The sequence below is a fragment of the Neofelis nebulosa genome, chromosome 17, assembly GCF_028018385.1.
Source record: "Neofelis nebulosa isolate mNeoNeb1 chromosome 17, mNeoNeb1.pri, whole genome shotgun sequence".
Classification (NCBI taxonomy): Eukaryota; Metazoa; Chordata; class Mammalia; order Carnivora; family Felidae; genus Neofelis; species Neofelis nebulosa.
Window position 1 is genome coordinate 51,682,822 of NC_080798.1, and position 21,979 is coordinate 51,704,800.

A 21,979-nucleotide genomic window follows, 5' to 3' on the forward strand; every position below is an offset into this window, starting at 1 on the left:
CTAAGACATTAACATGAATACAATACTATTAACTAAATGACACTTTATTCATATTTCTACCACTTTTCCCTCTTTTTTGTGCCAGAATCTAATCCAGGATACTGCCGAAATTAGTCTGGTCTGTGACAACTTTTTTTTTTTTTTTTTTTAATTTCTTGAAGTTTATTTATTTGTTTTTGAGAGAGAGAGAGAGACAGAATCCCAAGCAGGCTCTGCGCTGACAGATGGGGACTCAAACTCATGAACCATGAGATCACGTCCCGAGCCGAAATAAGAGTCGGACGCTTTAAATGACTGAGCCACCCACGCACCCCTGGTCTGTGACAACTTCTTAATGGAACTTCATTTTCAGTGACCTGGCAGTTTTACAGTGTACTGGTGTTCTGGAGACTCCCTCAATTTGGATGTGTCTGATGTATTTTCATGATCAGACTGGGGCTGTCGATTTTCAAGAATAGCACAAAGAGGAATACTTACTCTCATTGCACTGTATCACAAGTACCTAGCCTTGATATTACACCACTGATAGTGTTAACAATGATCACTTGGTTAGGGTGGGGTCCGCCAAGTTTCTCCACTGGAAAGGCACCGTTTTTCCTTTTTATACTCTTCGCCATGTCCCATTGGTTTTTAGTTGAACAATGGAATTTAGAAAATCGTATCTGGACACGGGTTCTTCATTGCTACTGGGGTGTCACTGCTTCCAGGCCTTCTCAGTAGACAGAACTAGGAAACATATGTATGCATATGAATTTAAGTATATCCACATGGTTATAACTATGACCCTTTCTCTCAATATATATTAAAATAAACCTGAGTTTCATACTAATGCCAACTACAGAATAATATAGGGCTCGTTATAGCTCTCACCTATTGATTATTTGTACCTTTTTTTTTCTGACAATAGGAAACTTGACTTTTATTATTTGTTCGAACCTAGTGTATATGTAAAGTAGTTTCAGCATGTACCCCTGTAAAGTAAATTTACCAATATAGTACCAGGTTTGTGTAGTTTTTAACATAAATCCACTCATTCAAACTCACATGCACAGAGTTTCTACCCTAAGGCCCCAAAGGGTCCCAAACACACCTGGGTCCATTCTGGGAAAGGAGGCCCTAGGGGACATGGTGCAGACTCAGAAATCTGGGTGAACTTACATGCATTGCCAGGAATAAAGACACCGCCTGATATTTCTACATCTACAATCCCAACCTAATTGATCCCGACCCCCAATTTCAACCTTCCAGTGAGCAGGTCTTCCCATTTAAAACTCTCAGAGAAACATAGATCTCCTGGCAGAAGGTCAAGAATGTAAGTAGCCATGGTTATGGTTAATAGGCACAGAATAGGCTGCCAAATCCACACACCAATTGTCTGCGATCTCGCTCTCCCTGGAGTTCAACCAGTGACCTTGGAATCAGAAGAGAATTCTAGAAAAAGAAGACTGTGGAAAAAATGGCACAGACTTAGGGAACCAAATGGGAACAGGAAGGTTTTCTGTGCCTGTCAGGCCACACACACACATGCACACACACACACACACAGTCACAAAAATGTTTATAAATATTTGTGTATATGTAGGTGACATATATTTCCTAGGAAGCTTTATCTGCTGAGACACTAAATGAAATGAAATTTATCAGTTGCATAGGGAATAGTTTCTTACATAGGGCACAAAAACCAGAAAGTATAAAAGACAAACTGATAAATTGTGCCCCATTAAAATTTAAAACTTTCATTCTTCAAAAGCTGCAATTCCAAAAATAAGAGAATGAGCCCCAGAGAGGGGAGTTAAATGCAAAACACATATATCTGACAAACATGCTATATCCAGAATATATTAAAAGAAAAAAAACCTCTTGCTACTCAAAAGGAAAAATAACAATAAAAATGAGCAAAATGTCTGAATAGACACTTCATAAAGCATGATACATGGGATGCTCAGTCAGTTAAGTGGCCAACTCTTGATTTTGGCTCAGGTCATGAGCTCACAGTTGGTGGGTTTGAGCCCTGCATCAGGCTCTGTGCTCACTGCACAGAGCCTGCTTTGGATTCTCTGTCTCCCTCTTTTTGACGCTCTCCTGCCCATAAGCATGCTCTCTCTCTCTCTTTCTCTCTCAAAAACTAATAAACATTAAAAAAATATTAAAAACAACATGATACATGAATGGCCAATAGTCCCTAAAAATATTATTGGAAAAACACAAATAAAGCCTGTATAAGATACAACTTCATATTCACTACAATGGCTAAAATTTAAAAGAATGACAATACCAAGTGTTGACAGGGATCTGAAGTAACTGGAATTCTTCCAGTTTGTTCTTGGGATTATAAAATATTGCAACCAACTTAGAAAACATTCAACATTTTCTTATGAAGTTAATGATACAATTATCATAGGATCAACAGGTTACAAACATATTATTTATACAAATAATGAAAACAGAGAACTTCTTTAAAAATAAGGAGACTTGTAATGAACGTATATAATAGCTTTATTCATAATGGCAAAAATCCTGGGAAATAAACATTTGTCATCTAATTGAATGAATAAACAAATTTTGGTTTATTCATACAATGTAATAGTAACCACCAAGAAAAGGAACGAACTACCAGTATAGATGACAACGTGGATGCATTTTACAAGCATTGTCCTGAGAGGAAGAAACCATTTATAAAAGAGATTGCACTGAACTAGTCTATTTATGTTAAATTCTAGAACATCCAAAATTACATTTATAGAAAATAGGTCAATGTTTGGCCTAAGGGAATGATTAGCTCCAAACATGTATGAGAGACTTGGAGTATTTATGCTGTTTTTCTGTCTCTTGATTAAGATATTGTTACCTAGTGTATTTATTCACAAAAATTCTTTAGACTGTGTGATTGAAATGTGCAAGTTGCATTGTGTGTCCATTTCCATTATAAATTTGATTACATCGGTAGCCATCATTTTATTACTTCTTGTGATTCCATGGGTTGGCTAGGTGGAGCCTCCCCTCCATGTGACACCATCTGCAATTAGCTGCTGATGGAAATGGACTGGAACATTCATTTGCCACTGCCCGTGTGTCCATTTATTATTATAGGCTGAATTGTGCTCCCAAAATTTATATGTTGATGTCCTAACCCCCAGTACCTCAGAACATTACTGTAGTTAGAGAGAGGGTCATTAAAGGCATAATTAAATAAAAGGAGGTCACTAGGGGTCATTGGGTCACTAATCCAATATGACTGGCATCCTTATAAAAAGAAATTAGGACACAGACACACACAGAGGAAGGACCATGTGAAGACATAGGAAAAGACAGCCATGTACAAGCCAGGGAGACAAGCCCCAAAAGACACCAACACTATTCACAGCTTGGTCTTGAACTTCTAGCCTCCATAGTTGTGAGAAAATAAATTTATGTTGTTTAAACCACCCAGTCTGTGTTACTTCACTATGGTAGTCCTAGAAAACTAATGCAGGTATTTTTTTAACTTCAGGTCACTTCTCTTTCCACAGAAACAATATGACCAGGAGCACTTCCTTGTCCTCTCTGAATTGGGAGAATTTTTCCCTCATCTCTTTGTTTGAAAGTCACCCTTGTGTTAGCATATCATATGGTAGCCATCCATTTTCACCTTGTTTCAACACACCAAGCCAGCCCATCTATTAACAACTCTGGGTCCGTCTTTGTCCATCAGGGGGTCAAATTTTGCGAGTAAAGAAAAAGGCTTGGTGCAGGTAGTGATGATAGGGAAAAGAGAAGACAAAGAGGTACACCAAATATAAAGAATGGGCAAAAACAGAAAGAAAACAAGGAATAAGTAAAGGCAATGAAGATAGAAGGAGAACAACAACAACAAAAAAAAATGAAGAGGGAGACGGAGAAAGGTACAGCAGGAGAGAGAAAGCAATAGCTCCTGGGCTGAAAGAACATTTGGTGGATGACTCATGGTAGAATTAGCTTCTGCCTTGTAGACACCAAAGTGCTTTCTTTCTGCTCCTAGTTGTACACTCCCACATTGCATGCTACATCTATTCAGTTTTAATTTATTGTTACTCAAAGCCGCTCATGAAGAAAGAAGTCAAACTTGGAGTGTCAGCACACTGTGTTCCCTCTGTAGTTTGAGTGAACCCAGCCCTGGGGCTTCAGGATACCCTGGGCAAGGAAGCAGATGAGCCCTGGATGGGCAGTCCTGGGAGCACAATGTCCTAAATTATTAAGGAGAGACAATGACTGTGTTTCTGGTCTGTTGGCCAAAATTGAGGGTTCATGTTGGCGGTCAGAGAAAACAAAGTGCTGGGGTATATGAGCTCATTCTAAATGGAGTATTTTTTTTGCTAGAAAATACTCACTCATGAATATATTTTTTCACCATGGTACTTTTTGTCATCAGATGTGTAGGTATATTGAAATTTCTCCTCAGGAGACTTGATCATCTGTGGAGGAAAGAGGAAAAATGATGCAGACTCAGGAATATGTGTGGGATGGGAGGCTGCAGTGTTGGTATTTGACCAGGACCTGTCTGGCCCCCACATACTGCACATTCTTTCACAGCACGATGGAGAATCCTCTGTTCTCGTAGGGAGATGTATATGGAGAGGAGCTGGTAGGGTGAACCTGGTAATGTGATTTCATAGAGTTGCATTTTCCTATTGAAATGGTGAGGCCCTAGAATAAAGCCATCTTGATTGAGAGGTTGGAAAAGAGTATACATGGGCCCTCTCATGGTTATGTATTCATGTGTCTCCAGCCAAGTCTCAGAAAGACAAAATGTGTAGCCCCATGGCACTCACATGCCCTATCCCCCACTCAACCACCACAGCAGAGAGAATTCTTACCCCTTACAACCAAATGGTGAAATACCATAGGCAAGGACTCTGCATTCTTTACAGACTCACCAACTTCTGAGTAAACAATCCAGTGGTATAATAGCGTACAAGAGTAGACTTGCCCAGGCATGGCCATGATAGCCAGGAGGATACAGAGACCACCAGGAAGTTGGGAGCCAGGTAGGAGCCTGGATACCAATGAAGGATTTAGGAAAAGACTTTCATACAGTTCTTCTGTCTTTACTGATATAACATAATATTACAGAATGTGGATAAATAATATTAGTGTTTTGTGGTAAGCATTCCTTTAATCATCATGAGAGACAAATTTTAACTTAATAGTACCTGGACTCAAGGTACTTGGGTTAAAATCCAAATTGCATTAATTTCTGGCTGTAGGACCTCAGGACAGCTCGTTCAACAACTCACTCCTTAGAATCCTCAACTGTTAAATGTAAATAATTACAGAACTTTTCATACAGGACCACTGCCAAGATTAAATGTTAAAAACATGAAATGTACTTGAAGTATTACCTGATACCAAGTAAGCACTCAATCAATTGGACTTGTATACTTCATGGTTAGTAGTTATTATTACTCACACTAGCAATAATGAACACTACTTTAATAAATAATTATCTACCCCTCTTTTTAATGTTTATTTATTTTCGAGAGAGAGTGTGATTGGGGGAAGAGCAGAGAGAGAGAGGGAGACAGAGAATCTGAAGCAGGCTCCACACTGTCAGCGCAAAGCCCAGTGTGGGGCTCAAACCCACCAACCATGAGGTCATGACCTCAGCCAAAATTGGACGCTCAACTAACTGAGCCACCCAGGCACCCCAAGGATCTGCCTCTTCCAAGCCTCACCATACTCATAAAAATATGAATTTATTCTCCTAGTTTTGAACTATCTCTTCATTCCTAATTGCAGTATTAATTTCAGTCATATTGTTAATGTAAAAGCAAAAAATGCTATCAATGGCACATCACAACTATCCTAGTTTCATATAGATTAAAAAGGAACAACAAGATTCACCAGGGTAGTATTAATCATGGTTTCAATGTTATGATAATGCAAATTAACAATGTACTGAAATCATCCTCATTTCCTAAAAGGAAACCAATATTTTCTTGTGACTACTTCTTTGGCCCTGGAAAGGTCCTGCAATATGAAAGAACTCTGTAAGATGTCACAGAATTGCTCAGAGATTAGTCCCTATAGTCACTTTCCCCCAATGTCCTTCAAAGTCGGCCATGAATTTTCTTGTACATAGCCATGTCCCTACATCCTCCAGTTACACTGACCACTCTCTCTCCATTCTCTGCAAATTCCCAAGTTCAGGCAGACACTTGGCTGGACCTTACTTGCCAATCAGGGGCCTGTTGCCATGCCTTTAATATATAACATTCAATCTTTTTCAGGCCATGAGCCCTGATATTTATTTATTTATTTATTTATTTATTTTAATGTTTACTTTGAGAGAGAGAGAGAGAGAGACAGCATGAGTGGGGGAGGGGGAGAGAGGAGACACAAAATGTGAAACAGGCTCCAGGCTCTAAGCTGTCAGCACAGAGCCCAACACAGGGCTTGAACTCAGGAACAGTGAGATCATGACCTAGGCTGAAGTCAGACACTTAACCGACTGAGCCACTTGGGCACCCCACCCTGACTTTAGCCACATGCCCAGGCTTTTGCATCAGGACAAGGTGCCAAATGGGTCAAGGATCAATTGCTTGTTCCTATGTCCTATCAGGGCCTCTCAGTACCACCCATGAACTCATCCAATACCCCTGCATAAGCAAAGGGGAGAAAGAGCACATTATATCTGTGGTCAGAGATATATGAGTGCAGTATGAATTCATGTTTATTTTAATATATATTCAGATGCCCAGATGCACAAATAGATATGCTTATGTACAAAGATTAGCATATGTATGTATATATAAATAAATATGCATATATAAATATGTGTTTGTATTATTTATTAAATTAGTTAGTTTGTTTGTTTACTGGCTCTGTCTCCTAAGCAGACCTAGAGGCATTGACACCCTGATAACAATGAGCACACCTAGTGCCCAGATCTTGATTTCTAAACACCATTATCTAATAAAAGAAATCAGAACTCTTTTGTAAAAAGGGCTATATACAGGGCAAGGGCAGTTAAAACACAAGATGATCCCATGTATATTAAAAAGACACATGGATCAATATGAAAAAACTCCCAATAGCCATGGCTGGAACAATTTTCCAAGCAAAATGTGTAGCAACTGAAACAATTGAAATACGGGACAATTTTCCTAACAAATACGTAATATTAAATTATAACTCAAAGAATAAAATAAATATCCATCATTCTGTGCCAATAAAAACAAAATATTAAATAAATGAGGAGAAGGGACAAATCTTCCTTACAGAAGAATTGCAAGGGAGCCTGGTGGCTCAGTCAGTTAAGCGTCCAACTTCAGCTCAGGTCATGATCTCACAGTTCATGGGTTCGAGCCCCATGTCGGTCTCTGTGCTGACAGCTCAGAGCCTAGAGCCTGCTTCACATTCTGTGTCTCCCTCTCTCTCTGCCCCTCCCCTGCTCATGCTCTGTCTCTCTGTGTCTCCCCCAAAAAAATAAAAGTTAAAAAAAATTCAAATAGCATGTGTAGATATGTGCCTTCTAGGAGGTGGGAAATTCATTTCCTTTCTCTTAAGTATGGAGAGAACTTACCATGTCCCAGAGAATAGAATACGGAAAGGAGAAAATAGTGATTTTCTAGTAGAAAAACACTGAAGAAACCATCTTAACCAAGTGATCAAGGCTAATATCAGCAGATATGATTTATAGCAATATCATATACAATGAAAAACATACTCCACCTCTGAGTACATTTTAAAAAACACCTTTTCTCTTTTCAAAGTGCAATTTACTTACATATGTCACATAATGCATTGTATTTAAATTACAATTCCTTTGTAAACCTCTGTTATACTAAATTTGTATGACTGAATCTATAACCACTAACTTTATTTATTTATTTTTTTAACATAATTTGTTGTCAAGTTGGCTAACATACTGTGTATACAGTGTGCTCTTGGTTTTGTATAACCACTAACTTTAAAATAATGCAACAAAATGAAATGCTGACCATTCAGTTTTGTCCTCTTTTTTTGTTGGACTTTCTCATCTATCTAGGACCCACTAACACAATGCAGACAATCTCAAAATGTGACTACTGGCATATAAGCTCTTACCTTCCACTCTTTCGAGATGTTTCCTGAAAATGTGATTCAAATTGAATACTTCCCTTGGAGATAACCAATTCATATTGTTAATGACAGAAGACAGAGGTATCCTGGCCTTCATGATGCTTAGCACATATATGTTGAAAAATAGCATACTTAGTAATTTCCAGATCTTGTTTATAAGCATGTTTACAACATCTCTCTTTCACATACTCTGAATTCAGTTTTTGGTTTTGCAAGCTGAGGGGAGTTTAGGAGTCTCTACAGTATTTGGTTGAGACCATCATTGCTTGTCAGGGAAGTGAGCTGGCAAACAAATGATGAGGATAGACCATTTGTGCTCATTTAAGTGATCTGTGTGTGATTTAACTCGTGCTCTTGATGCCAAATTTTTGTGCAAACGTAATTATCCCCTGGTTGCATATTTAGGTTTTAGGAATGCCTAATATTAAAGTTGAAAAGTTTTAGTGGATTTTCTCCTCAGGTTCAGCAATTTGCCTTTACAAAAATTACTTAATGATTTTGACCTTAAATTTTTCACCCAAGAGAAAACAGACAATAACAAGATAATATCCCTAAACCTATGAATTCATTTATAATGTGACACCAGATGATGGCAAAGCCAGCACCAGATATTGAGGCTATTTTGAAGGATGATGAATGGTGCATTCTAGGGCTCTGTTGCTGATTAGTGAGGTGCTCTCCTTTAAAAATCTTTATAGGTGGCTCAGTTGCTTAAGCCTCCAACTCTTGGGTTTGGCTCAGGTCACGATCTCACAGTTCACTGACAGCACAGAGCCTGCTTAGGATTCTCTCTCTCTCTCTCTCTCTCTCTCTCTCTCTCTCTCTCTCTTCCCCTCCCCTACTTGCACTCTCTCTCTCTCTCTCTCTCTCAAATAAACAAATAAACTTAAAAAAATAAAGATCTTACAAATAAAATAATCATCCATTAAGGAAATGATTAAATAGGGCCTGAAGGAACCCACAGAGCCTGTTGTGGGTTGAGGCATACAAACCAGTACATTAGGTTATAAGTGACAGAAAACTAGCTCAAAGTCACTTCAGCATAAGAGGGGGATCTATGAGCTCTCCTAATTAGGAAATAAAGAACTGCCCCTGGCTTCAGGCCTAGCTTGATGCTAGGACTCAATACCTGTAGGACTTTTAATCCGTCTCTCCCCCTTATGAATCTGCTAGACTCTTCTGGCATCCTTCCTCAAACAGGTTCTCATCTGCCAACTCAGAAACCCCACAGAAAATAACCAGCTTTTTCTCTTCTCGGGCATAAAAATCCAAGGAGAACTCTCACTGGGCCATGTACCCTTCATTCCCCAATAAGTGTGGTCTGAGCTGGGGTACTCTGATTGGACTGGGTTGACCCAAGCCTTCTACTCTGTGTCCAGAGAAAGATGGTCATGACCAAAAGAGCCATGTGGGTGAGGGAGAAGTTCCTGATAGAGAAAGATGAGCAACCCTTTCTTAACTCCCTTTTATTTTTTTTTTTAATGTTTATTTATTTTTGAGACAGAGGGAGACAGAGCATGAACGGGGGAGGGTCAGAGAGAGGGAGACACAGAATCTGAAACAGGCTCCAGGCTCTGAGCTGTCAGCACAGAGCCCGACGCGGGGCTCGAACTCACAGAGCGCGAGATCATGACCTGAGCTGAAGTCGGATGCTTAACCGACTGAGCCACCCAAGCGCCCCTCTTAACTCCCTTTTAAATGAGTGCCTTAGAGTTGGTTTCTCTTACTTTCAACCCAGAATCCCAACTACTGTAGCGAGTTGTAGGAGATGGGACAATGAGTAGGGAAACTGCTTTCTAGGCACAGGACTGTGACACTGCACACCACATGTCTCACAACAGCCCTGGGGTGCTGATGCAGAGCTGCTGCTCAAAGCTCTTGAGCGTCAAGCTATACCACCAGAGAAACACAGCAAGTTGAAGAATGGAGTGATGTTTTGCCTGAAGGAAAAGAAGATGGACTTGAACTGATCCCTGCCAACAGCTGGGATGTGTAATTTAAACATTCCACTGCCCTAAAGGGAGTCATGTAACCTGGAGCCAGTGGGACAGTCCTGGTTTAAAATATTCTGCTCACATCAGCCTAGATATTGTCACAATGCCCCCTGAAGAGCTAATTAATGGTCATACTTACCCAGGGTAACACAACTAAAACTGTTTCCCAGATCCTGTAATGAGAAGATTCCAACACATGTGTTGCAGGGGCAAGAGAACAAGAACTTCTTTTGAATCCATAAAGCCCCAACAATGCTAGCACCATAGTATTCATTGCATATGGTGTGAATAGAAGCAAAGATGCGGTCCTGAGCATTTTTCTAACCGTAGGGCCTTGAAACACATTACTTGAATTCTCTGGGCATCTGTATACTTTGTAAAAAATGTTTAATAGTCATCGCTTTGTGGGGTTAATGTGAAGATTCAATCTGCCTACTATGTAAAGTGGTTGGTACAGTGCCTAGCACATAGTAAGTGCTGAACAAACATCGGCTCTTATTATTATTACAAAAAGTATAGGACAGCCTCCACCAACCTAATTTAAGAGGCAGATGAACTCTTAGTTTCATCCAAATTTGTTATATACACCACTCTGGCCATTACAGATTCATCACTTTGGATTAACAAATAATCTCTATGGCAATGCCGAAAACTCTAGTAGGAAACATGAAATACTACATTCAAGACTTTCATAAATAGTTCCCAAAGTAGTTATTTCCTCCTAATGGGTTTTAATGAAGAGAAGGGTGACATGAACCACAAGAATCTTCAGACAGGTACAGATTGGGATCGGTGACACCGGAGTGTTATCAGTGACACTGGTGGGCTGCAATGGGCTGAGAAGAAAATGTTTTGATGGAGAATTTTCTGATATCACAATGATCTTTAATTCTCATTATTCACCAGGCAGATTAACTGGTCTCAAACACAAACACAAAAACAAAAACAAACAAAAACAGAAAACAAACACACAAAAAACCCCTATCTCAAAGCTCCATAATGTTTGGAGCAGGAGTCTACATATCCAAAACATGGATTTTTCTGCCATCTGCTGGTCATTTTTGAGAAGAACAACAATCTTTATGTGAGCAAAGATGGGGTCTTTGGTGCCTCTCTTCTTTCTTGCCCCACCTGGGGACTTGCCCACAAATCTCACTGGAACAGTGGGTTGTAGAATTTAGTTTGTGAAATAGGTGATGGGACTTTGGAGATTCATTATGGTGGTATATGGAGACACTGATGGACATGTATGGGGTCAGTGATTAGTGTCTGTGGGTTCAGTAGCAAATGTCCGTGGGGTAAGTGAATGTGGCTGAGAGCTGAGTGATTGAAATGGTACCAGAAACGGATTTTTTTTTCTGGACTTAGCAATGGAGTCTCTAGAAATAATGTCTAGAATAGGATATTGAAATATCTGAGATGTGGAATCTATTTTGTCTATGGTACACTGTCTGTAGGATAAATGATGTTTAGACAGAGGTGTCTATGATGTGGGCTCTAGAGGCCCAAGAATGTGGAATCTTATGTTAGTTGAATGATTAAAAAATGTTTCAAAATTTAATATATATTAGGTAAGTTTATCTAACCCATGTGAGTTTCTTGGCTGTGTAAAATATCCTAGTTCTTAGGAGATGCATGTATTCGGGGGTGAAACATACTGATTTCTGTGATTTACCTTCAGTGTGGTTTAGCAATAAAATGTGCATATAATTTTCAAAACGGTTAAAAACTATCAACAAATTAGAAGTTCTAAAGTATGTATGAACTGTAAACATTCTCAAAAGACACAAAATTGGGGTGCCTGGGTGGCTCAGTCGGTTGAGCGTCCGACTTCAGCTCAGGTCACGATCTCACTGTTCGTGAGTTTGAGCCCCGCGTCAGGCTCTGGGCTGATGGCTCAGAGCCTGGAGCCTGCTTCCGGTTCTGTGTCTCCCTCTCTCTCTGCCCCTCCCCCATTCATGCTCTGTCTCTCCCTGTCTCAAAAATAAATAAACATTAAAAAAATTTAAAAAAAAGACACAAAATTAACTTGAATGAAAGGAAAGATCCATTGTGTCTGGGATTCTCTAACATCAGACACCTCACTCCATCCAAAGTGAAACAAAGTGTACAAAAAAGAAATAGATCCAGAGAAGCCTGGGTTCAAAGTCCAGCTGACATATCCTGAAACTTCCCTGCGTAATTTGCTCAACCAAGAATTGTTAGGTGAGGAAAGGGAGAATATTCTAGTTCCCGTAACACAAAAGTTTTAAACTTTTATGATGACACAAAGGAGACTATCTTTAGGACTCCAAGATACAGAAGGCACAAAATGTGAAGGCCATTATTAATCAATCTGACTACTTTAAAATAAGACATGTTTCCCAAAATAAAACCAAATACCATAAACACTGTAAGATGAAAACACTGCAAGATGCAGACCCAGGGTAGAATTGTAGAGAATTTACAGAATAAGTGAGGTCTGAAAAATTAGTGTTTTGGAGAATTGATTGAATTTCTCCTTTTAGCATAATTTGTCATCTCCAAACTTGTTCAGAGTCCTTACACAAAAGTGTATCCTCTATTTTTTGTTCTATTCGATTTTTTATCATAGAATAAACTTAGATTTGCACAAAAGGTTCTAAAGTGGTACGTAGAATTTTTTTTCATACCCTTCACCTAGTTCTTGCCCTAATGAGAACATCTCACATCACCAGGGGACGCCGGTCAGAACTAAAAAATCAACATGGACACAATACTGTTAACTCAATGGCAGACTCTATTCGGATTCCATCAGTTTCTCCACAAATGTGGTTTTTCCATACAAGAATCTAATCCAGAATATCACAGCCCTCAGTCACTGTATCTCCTCAGTCTCTGATCTGTGACGGTTTCTTGATCCTTCTTTGTTTTCCGTTAACTTAGAAAACTTAAAAGAGTGTTACTCACCTATTTTGTACAATGTCCCCCAATTTTTGTTGGTCTCCTGTATTCTTATTATTAGACTGAAATTATGGTTTTTGTGGAGAAAATTACCACAAAGAAGAATTGCTCTTCTCATCTAATCGTATCAGGGGTACATTATATACACACGATACTGGTGATGTTAACCTTTATCACTTGGTTAAAGCGGCGACTTACCAGGTCTCTCCACTGTAAAGCCACTTTTTATGTTCCCCTTCCATACCTTTTCATTTGGAAGTGAGTCACTAAGTCCAGCCCACATTCCAGGGCAGGGAGAGTAATTGGAATTAATTCAAATTGCTCTGTAAGGGAGATCTGCTCCCCTTCCCCACCCCCATCTATTTAGTTAGTTACTTATTTGACATTATTATGGACTAATGGAGATTTATTTTGTTTTGGGGGTTATAATCCAGTCCTCATATTATTTATGTATTTGCTCAAATTGTTCTAGCTTTGCCTATGGGGAGCAATTTCAGGCTGACTTCTGTACCCGTTTGCAAAGCCCATATTTTTAAAATCAGAGTATGGTATTTAAAAACCAATATCCAGAGGAGTAATGTCATCAGAATGGCAGAGTAGGCAGCTGCAAGTTCTCATCTCCCCCCGAGACACATCAAAAAACAAGCAGAAAATGTCAGAACCAACTTTATCAGAACTCTGCGAAACAATCAACAACTGACAGCAGCCAAGCAAATGCTGAATCAAGAAAACAATATGACTTCAGCACAATAGAAAAGTTCTGTGGTGATTTTATTTACCTTTATTCCCCCCATTCCCAGCTATAAGGTGGTTTTAAAGCAATAGCAACCTGCATTTCCAGAGAGGCACCCTGCTCCCTGAATCAGGAAGGAACAGAATAGACCTTAGTGGCAAATGTGTGTGTGTGTGTGTGTGTGTGTGTGTGTGTGCGCGCGCACGCGCGCTCAAACCTGTCTGGTGGTTTATCTGAAGGACTGATGGGGGTTGTTCATCTCTGTTTCATCTAACTTGGAAGTCAGCACAAGGGAGTAGGTCCGAAAAGTAATAAGAGTGGCTCAAAACACTACCAGGCTTGGGACTACCACCCCTCAGGTGCCAGAAAACTACCTGGTCTTACACAGTTTACCCCCTCGAATGTGCCTACTTCTGCTGTCTGCCATAGCAATTCTGGCTGTTCTCCACCAAGGGCTTTCATTCCCCACTTCTAGAAACCATCCTAGAAACATGTTCCCACCATCTAATGCAGTTCCTGCCATTTGGGCAAATTGCCCCAGCTTTAGCCATTGTGATGTCCTTCAGATTGACTCCTGTGTCCTTTTGGTATATCTGTAACTTTTATTTACTTATTTAAAAACTGTACATCCTTCTAGGGCATGGTTACCGGTGGGGGTGAGGGGTGGAAAAGAAAGGAGGTTGGTTGAAGGGTACAAACTTTAAGTGAGATGAATAAGTTCACAGGATCCAGTGTACAACATGGTGATGTTAAGTCCTGTCTCCAAATTTAATCTTCAATACCATTTGGCCACCAATCACAGATTCTTGTCCCATGTCCACCTCCAGGCTCTTGTGAGTACATGACTGCTAGATTCCACTATTCTATTGAAATATTGCCCCTGTTTTGCTAGCAGGCTCAATATGTCCCTGGCTAGGATATATTATGACTTTCTCTTAGTTATTGACTTCATGGGAAGCACTCGCAAGGCTTTGTGTTAGGAAATAATTTGGTTGGATGTGATAAGAGTGCAGGACCTTAGAGAAACAGTTGATTCCAGAGCTGAAGAAATGAAGATGCACAGTGGCTCTGGGGCATCATCTCATGCCATAAATCAAAGATTTTTTTTTCTAGCTTCATTAAGGTACAATTGATTTTAACACTATGTATGTTTAAGTTATATAATGTAATAATTTGATATATGGTATACATTGTGAAATGATGACCAGAGTCAAGCTAAATTAACAAATCTGTCACTTAGTGACTTTGTGTGCATGTGTGTGTGAGTGTGTATGGTGAGAACACCTAATATCTACTCTTTCTGCAAATTTCAAGTATACAATACAGTATTATTAACTATAGTTCATCATGTTGTACACTGGATCTGAAGGACATCACAATGGCTAAAGCGGGAGCAATTTGCCCAAAATCTATGTTGGTCGTATAGGCTTACACCCCAAAAGAATAAAATAAGTATCTTTTACCAGAAAGAAATCAGTGAAGAGAAGGGGCAAATTGTGGAAACCCCTGTAAAACTTCACTTCCCTCCTCTTTGGGTGCAGGCTGGATTTAGTGACTCACTCACTTCCAAATAACATACGAAAAGGTTAAAGTGGTGACTTTAGAGTGGAGAAACCTGGAAGACACCTTCTTAACCAGGGGATCAAGGTGAATATAACCAGGGATAACTCGTAGTGATATCACTTGATATGATACAATGAGAGGGCAATCCATTTCTGTGATATATTCATCTAAAAAACCTATAATCCAAATCTAACCATTAGAAAACATCATACAAACCAACAGTGAGAGACATTTTACAAAATACCTGACTTGTATTCTTCAAAATTATCAAGATCATGAAAAACTAGGAAAGAGTGAAAACTGTCACATATTGTAAAAAGCTAAAGAAGGCAAATAGAGACTCCTGGATCTGATCCGGGAAGTGAAAAAGGCTATGGGTGGCAAGACTGTGTACATGGGAATAAAGTTAGGTTAGCTCATAGTATTGTACCAATGTTAATTTCATTGTTTTGACAGGTGCACCAAGGTTATGTAAGATGTTAACCCTGAAGAAACTGAATGAAAGGTATACAGGAACCCTCCATACTTAACTTCCAGCTTTTCTGTAAGTCTAAAATTATTCCAAGTTAAAAGTTCATTTATTTTTTTTCAAAAGATTTTATTTTTGAGTAATCTCCACACCCAACGCAGAGCTCAAACTTACAACCCCAAGATCAAGAGGCATATTCTCCACCAACTGAACCATCCAGGTACCCCTAAAAGTTTATTTAAAAAGTCATACTTTAAAAAACAAAATTGTAGGGGCGCCTGGGTGGCTCACTCGGTTGAGCATCTGACTCTTGATTTCCGCTCAGGTCATGATCCCAGGGTCTTGGGATCCAGCCCCACATCGGGCTCCATGCTAAGCGTGAAGCCTGCTTCAGATTCTCTCCCTCTCCTCTCTATCTCTCTAAAATAAAAAAAAATTAATAAAGAAATAGAATCAAAAGTCTCTAAAAGAATAAACAAAATAAAAGAAAGGAGCCCACGGGCAGGTGGAGTTAACGACCAGTGTAAAGGAAACTAAGAAGAATTATTCCAGTTGCCCCGTGACCCATCATTAGCCTGTATTTTACTCATGGTTATGCCCCAAAAGATGAAAATGAACTACAGTTGACTGTACATCCTCCCAGGAGCTTGAAGGCCCTGCCGAAACTTTGTGGTGCGTCTCAACTGAGACTGCCAAAGGGGAGACGCTGTAGAACAGTGGCCTAGACTAGGTGCATCTAGTCCACAGATTCCAGGGGCAGATATGTTTGTGTTTAAGCTGTTATGGGTTTGTTGACCTTCTTAAGTGCACACATGAATATGTTTCCTCAAATTTGGAGAGCTTTCAGCCATTAAATTTTTCTGCCTCTTTCTTTGTTCTCTTTCTAGAACTAAGGTTGTGTGTTTAATGCAATATATTTAATGGCTCCCCAAGGGTATCTTAAGATTTGTTCATTGTACTTCATTCTTTTATCTTTCTGTCCATCAACTGGATACTCTTAATTGATCTGTCTTCAGTTTTAAATTTTTTTTTAACGTTTATTTATTTTTGAGACAGAGAGAGACAGAGCATGAACAGGGGAGGGTCAGAGAGAGAGGGAGACACAGAATCTGAAACAGGCTCCAGGCTCTGAGCTGTCAGCACAGAGCCTGACGCGGGGCTCGAACTCACGGACCGCAAGATCATGACCTGAGCCGAAGTCAGATGCTGAACCGACCGAGCCACCCAGGCGCCGCTGTCTTCAGTTTTATAGATTCCTCCTACTTCTAGCTGAAACCTGTCATGGAAACTCTCTTATCCATATGAGTTATTATACTTTTAAAACTCCTGATATTCTCATTGGTTTGTATTCATAACCTCAACTCATGTATTCATATTATCTATTTTATGAGTCATGTAATTATCTTTACATATGCTTTCTTTTCATTTTAAGCACATAAATATGTGCTTAATACCTGTTTTGAAGTCCTTTTCTGCTCAGTCCAACATCTGAGCCCCCTCAGTATGCCTGCTGACAGATTTTTTTCCTGTGTAAAAGGCATACTTTCCGATTTCATTGCATGTATTACTGAAAAATCGGCAATTTAAATAGTACATTGTACCAACTTTGCATTCTGTTCCCACCTTGTGAGTGGTTGTGGTGGCTAGATTTTTATTTGTTTGCTTAGTGACTTGCCTGGACAAAAAGTCTGTTTCCCCCTCAGTGTGTGTGTGACTGTTGTCATCTTGTTTCCTAGAGCTTGGCGTTCCATCCCTACACCCTTGTTACTTCCCCTCAATAACAAGATGGCACTTTACCCTATTCCAGCTAGAGCGTATAAGCATTGTTTATGGAAACGATGGAGCCAGAGAAAGGGATTCACTAAATTTGTATATGATGTCCTGGCAAACTCCTAAGAGATGCATGTATGAAAATGACCAGAGCCAACACAGCAAAATGTCTGAGAAATCGACTACTGTATAGAATACCAAACAGGTTTCACAATTGGCCTCTGGGCAGCACACAAGTGAGAGAAGTCAGAATCACATTGCAAAGGCTTTGAAAGCTAAGTTCATAGCTGAACTACAGCCCTTGGCAGTAGGCCAGAGTGTGTGTTCCCAAACCAAATGGGTGGGCCACTTACTAAAACGGAAGATTTGAAAAGGAACCATGTCAAATAATAGTCAAAATGTTCCCAATATTGTCTAAAATAGCATAGTTGCAGGGCGTCCGGTGGCTCAATCGGTTAAGCATCTGACTCCTGATTTCAGCTCAGGTCTTGATCTCATGGTTTGTGAGTTCGAGCCCTCTGTGCTGATAGCACGGAGCTTGCTTGGGATTCTGTCTCCTTCTCTCTCTGCCCCTCCCCCGCTTGCTCTCCATCTCTCTCTCTCAAAATAAGTAAAAATAAACTTATAAATAAATAAATAAATAAATAAATAAATAAATAAATAAATAACATAGCTGCCTCCTCTTTTGTAGATCTGTGGTTTGCCTTGTTACCGCTTCCAACTAAAAATCTTCTCCCTAGTAATTCCTGTGGCCTGTCTTCAGTTTTAATTTCTTATGATTCAGAAGCACTCATGGGAAAAGAAGTCAGAGCCTGAGGGTGACCTAAGTGCATACAGGTATCCACAGAAAAGAACACACTGTGGTCCACAAATAGTCTATTCCAGAGGCTCAGGGGACCCTGGGGCAGGTATAGAATGGGGCATGGTTGACCAGTCCTGGCAGTGCAGTGTCCTGGGTGCCTCATGAAGAATAATGTGCAGAGAGGGTGACCTCTTAGCCTGGGAAGATGAATGGTCCGCTTTGGAGGAACACATGCCAAGGGTTAGGGGTAGGAGTCTGAAGAGTGATCAACTCACCCTAGATGAAGAATTTCTTCTGAGGTGTCCACTTCTGAATGTAAACACTGTTGTCCTTAGAAGTCAGATAAATGAACTCAAATACCCCTTCAGTAGCCTTGATCACCTGTAAAAAGATAGGAGTGTGGCATGGGATTGAGGAGTATGGGAGTGTTTGGGGCAATTCAAGCTGCTATAATAAAATATCATAGACTGGGGCACTTAAACAACAGACCCAGTTTATTTCTCACAGTTCTGCAGGCTGGGAAGTCCAAAATCAAAGTGGCCACAGCCTTGGTATCCGGTGAGAATCCACTTCCTGGTGTGCAGACCACTGCCTTCTTGCCATATCCTCAGGTGGTAGAAAGAAAAAGAAAGTAACTTCTCAGGTCTCTTCTCATAAGGCCATTAATCCCATCATGAGGACCCCCTCTCACAACCTTCTAATGGCCCAACGGCCCTATATCCAAATAGCATCACATTAGGGGTTAGGGCTTCAACATATGAATTATGGAGGGCGTGATTCAATTCATAGAAGGTAGGCAGAATAATGGCTCCCCCAAAGATGTACTTGTGAAGAACTTGTGAGTGTGGTACCTTACATAGCAAAAGGAATTTTGCTGATTTGGTTAAATGTAAGGACACTGAGTTGGGGAGAGTGTTCTGGATTACCTGGGTGTGCCCAATTTAGTTGTATGAATCTTAAAAAGTAAAGAACCTTTCCTGCTTCTCAGAAAAGTAAATACCACCCTAGAAGAATCATTATAGAGACGCACCATAACTCCCAGGTCCTAGACTGAGCCAATCGTACGCAACATTAATGGCCTCACCCCCATCCTAAGAATGTTCAAGACCTGTCAGGCCCTCACTGGAAGGTCACACACAAGTCAGTGGTCGATGCTTATGGCTCTCATCCCAAACTACAAGATTGGCCATGCCCAAGACATTACCAAGGCCAGTCCATGCCTCCTCAGGGAATGAACAGAGAATCTGGCTTCCTCTTACCCATGGCTTCAAGACCTCAACCAGTTCATCTGGCCTGCACTACAGTTTGTCGACCCCCTAAAAAGTCTTATGTGTCCTTGAGCATTGGAGATCCTGTGTGCAAGAGTCACAGGAGAGCACACGTCAAGCAAGGAAATGTCCCTATCGAGTCAAAGACTTAATGAGTGGGCAATTACAGGTCAGAAAGCAATCATCATACCTTCATAAATGCTGGATACACATTAATCTGTAGCCAAATCTTCAGCTTTTCCTCAGGCCTGGGAAGACCCAGAGATGAACAGGCATTTGGCCAGAGGACATAGGAAGGCCAGGCACCAATGCCCCTGTTGCCCTCCAGGGTCCTTCACTTGGATTGTGACCCCAGGCTGTAACCATTCCCCATGACCTCCTCTGCACACAGCAGGAGATCATGCATATCAGAAACAAATCTATTTGATTAGGTGCACCCTTTGTCCTCTCAAAGTCCCCAGGGGATTTTGGAGGAGGTTAGTTTGATTGTCTGGGCCTGGACCAGTTCATCTAGTCTGCCATAACTCCGGAGCACCCACAATAGGTGCTTCCTGCCTCAAGAAGTGTAGTTCCCCCAAAGCCCCCTGAAAACAGGAGACCAGGAAGAGGGATACTGGGCCATTAATCTTCAGGGGAAAATCAAATTCTAGACAGGGGGATGTCACCGACAACATAGGAAGCTTTCCCTGTGCATCATGCCCTTTCCACAGGCCTGTCCACTACCCCGTGAACCATAGCCCTGTTCCTGCCTTGGACCGGGAGCCAGGCTTACAAGCTCATCAGAGAAAAAGGGTCAAGCTGCCAGTGGCATCCATGAAGCATGGACCTACTCCTTAAACTAAACTCACATCTCCAGTCCATCTCCTGTGTTTGACCAAGACCTTGTGGGGATCAGGGGCCAGACCTATCACTCAACCCTCCAGACAGGCTGTGTTCTCCCTGTCTCTCTACCCCAGATGACTCATGCCTTCCACAGACTTTAAGGGAGATTCACGAGATATAAGAACTTTTCTTAACCTAGAGCACTCTGGACCTGGCACTTGTCTACCTCCACGTTTTACACTTTCGGTGGCGTAAAGACACAGGCTGTACTCGACATGGAGAAAAACCAGGGTCAGGAGTGCGACTTGCAGATGAAAGAGAACACAAAGTGGTGAAATCAAATGGAATGAAGAAACAAAGAGGAGGTTTGTCAACTTTTTACTTATTATATTATGTTAATGCATAAACAACGACAAAATGCATGAACGCTGTGTGCGTACAGCTTTGTGAGTTGTAACAAAATCTACACACCTGTTTCACTAAGACGCAAGTCAAGAAGCAGAAAAAAACAAGTGCCCAAGCACTGATCCAAAATCATGCACTTGGTGAGTTTTGAGGGTTTGGAGGGAACTGACGGGAAGAAAGAATGGAATGTTTGGTGTGACTGGTGTGCCTGGGAATCTTATGGCGTCGGGGAGCCTGGATGGCCTGGGCGGTTTGTTGAGCCTACGGAGTAAGACGGCTCATCAGTTGGGTGAGGTGAGTGAAATGCAGGAGGCTCTTGTTTATGTGATTCTAGTCACAGTGACCAAGTAGGAAGGGCAGGCCGGAGCTGGTCAAGGTCAAGTGAATGAACTCAGTGTTTTCAGGCAAATATGCCCCATGGGACAGGACAGGAATTCAGGAAAGCAGCAACTCACATTAGTTTTACAATCTGTCTACAGAGTTCAATGTCCAGCAGTGTCAGGTCCCCTCTGCTCTCCGTTACTGGAGTCCACCCCGATTAGACAAGAGAAGTGAATGGGGGCATGTGAGAAAAAGAAATGGGGCTGTGGTGAAGCCACAGAGGAGAGAGATGGGGTAGTGAGGTAGAACGGAACAAGGAGAGAAGGAGTGGAGGACAGAGGTACAGAGAATAGTGATAGGATCAGAAAGCAGAGTGAGAGGCCAGGAAACAAGGTGAAGGAGCTCGCAACAGTGACATTCGCTGCAGGTGCAGCCCTGGGGACTGCTCATGAGATAGTTTAATCCTACCTTTAGGAAGCTTTGGTTTTGCTCAAAAAAGGACCTCCCCCTTCCCCCCGAACCCCATATGACAAATATTAAAGTTCAGTTCTCTGTTACGCAGGCAACTTTGAGGGAAAGCATGATACAACATTAGAGCCTACACAGTGTGTCCAGATACCTCCATGAAAGGACATGCCATGGTTCACAGGGATCCGTCCCAGAGGCTCAGAACACCCAAGGGTAATGAATCCACAAGCCCAGTGTTCTGGGGGCAGCTCAGAAGGCAGGACGCCTGACGTGAGGGATTCCGTGTTACCAGACACATGGATGGGAAGCAACCACAGGGATTCGTGAAGGACAGAGCAATTGGCCATGAGTCAACTATCCCAC

At 41.0% G+C, this 21,979-nt stretch overlaps 2 long non-coding RNA genes across 5 annotated transcripts in view; one reads left to right on the forward strand and one right to left on the reverse strand.

The window, feature by feature from the left end:
• LOC131499273 (uncharacterized) overlaps positions 1–15,863 on the forward strand; it is a 55,225-nt gene extending 39,362 nt beyond the window's left edge. For all 4 annotated transcript variants that reach the window (XR_009255783.1, XR_009255785.1, XR_009255781.1 and 1 more), the window contains one exon: positions 15,748–15,863. This is a non-coding gene — a long non-coding RNA (uncharacterized LOC131499273). The remainder of the gene's footprint in view (positions 1–15,747) is intronic.
• On the reverse strand, positions 56–19,575 carry LOC131499274 (uncharacterized). The gene is made up of 4 exons (XR_009255786.1): positions 18,838–19,575; positions 18,608–18,713; positions 4,347–4,430; positions 56–726 (listed from the first exon to the last, which is right to left on the reverse strand). It is a non-coding gene; the product is annotated as an uncharacterized LOC131499274 (long non-coding RNA).
• Positions 19,576–21,979: the final 2,404 nt, after the last annotated feature.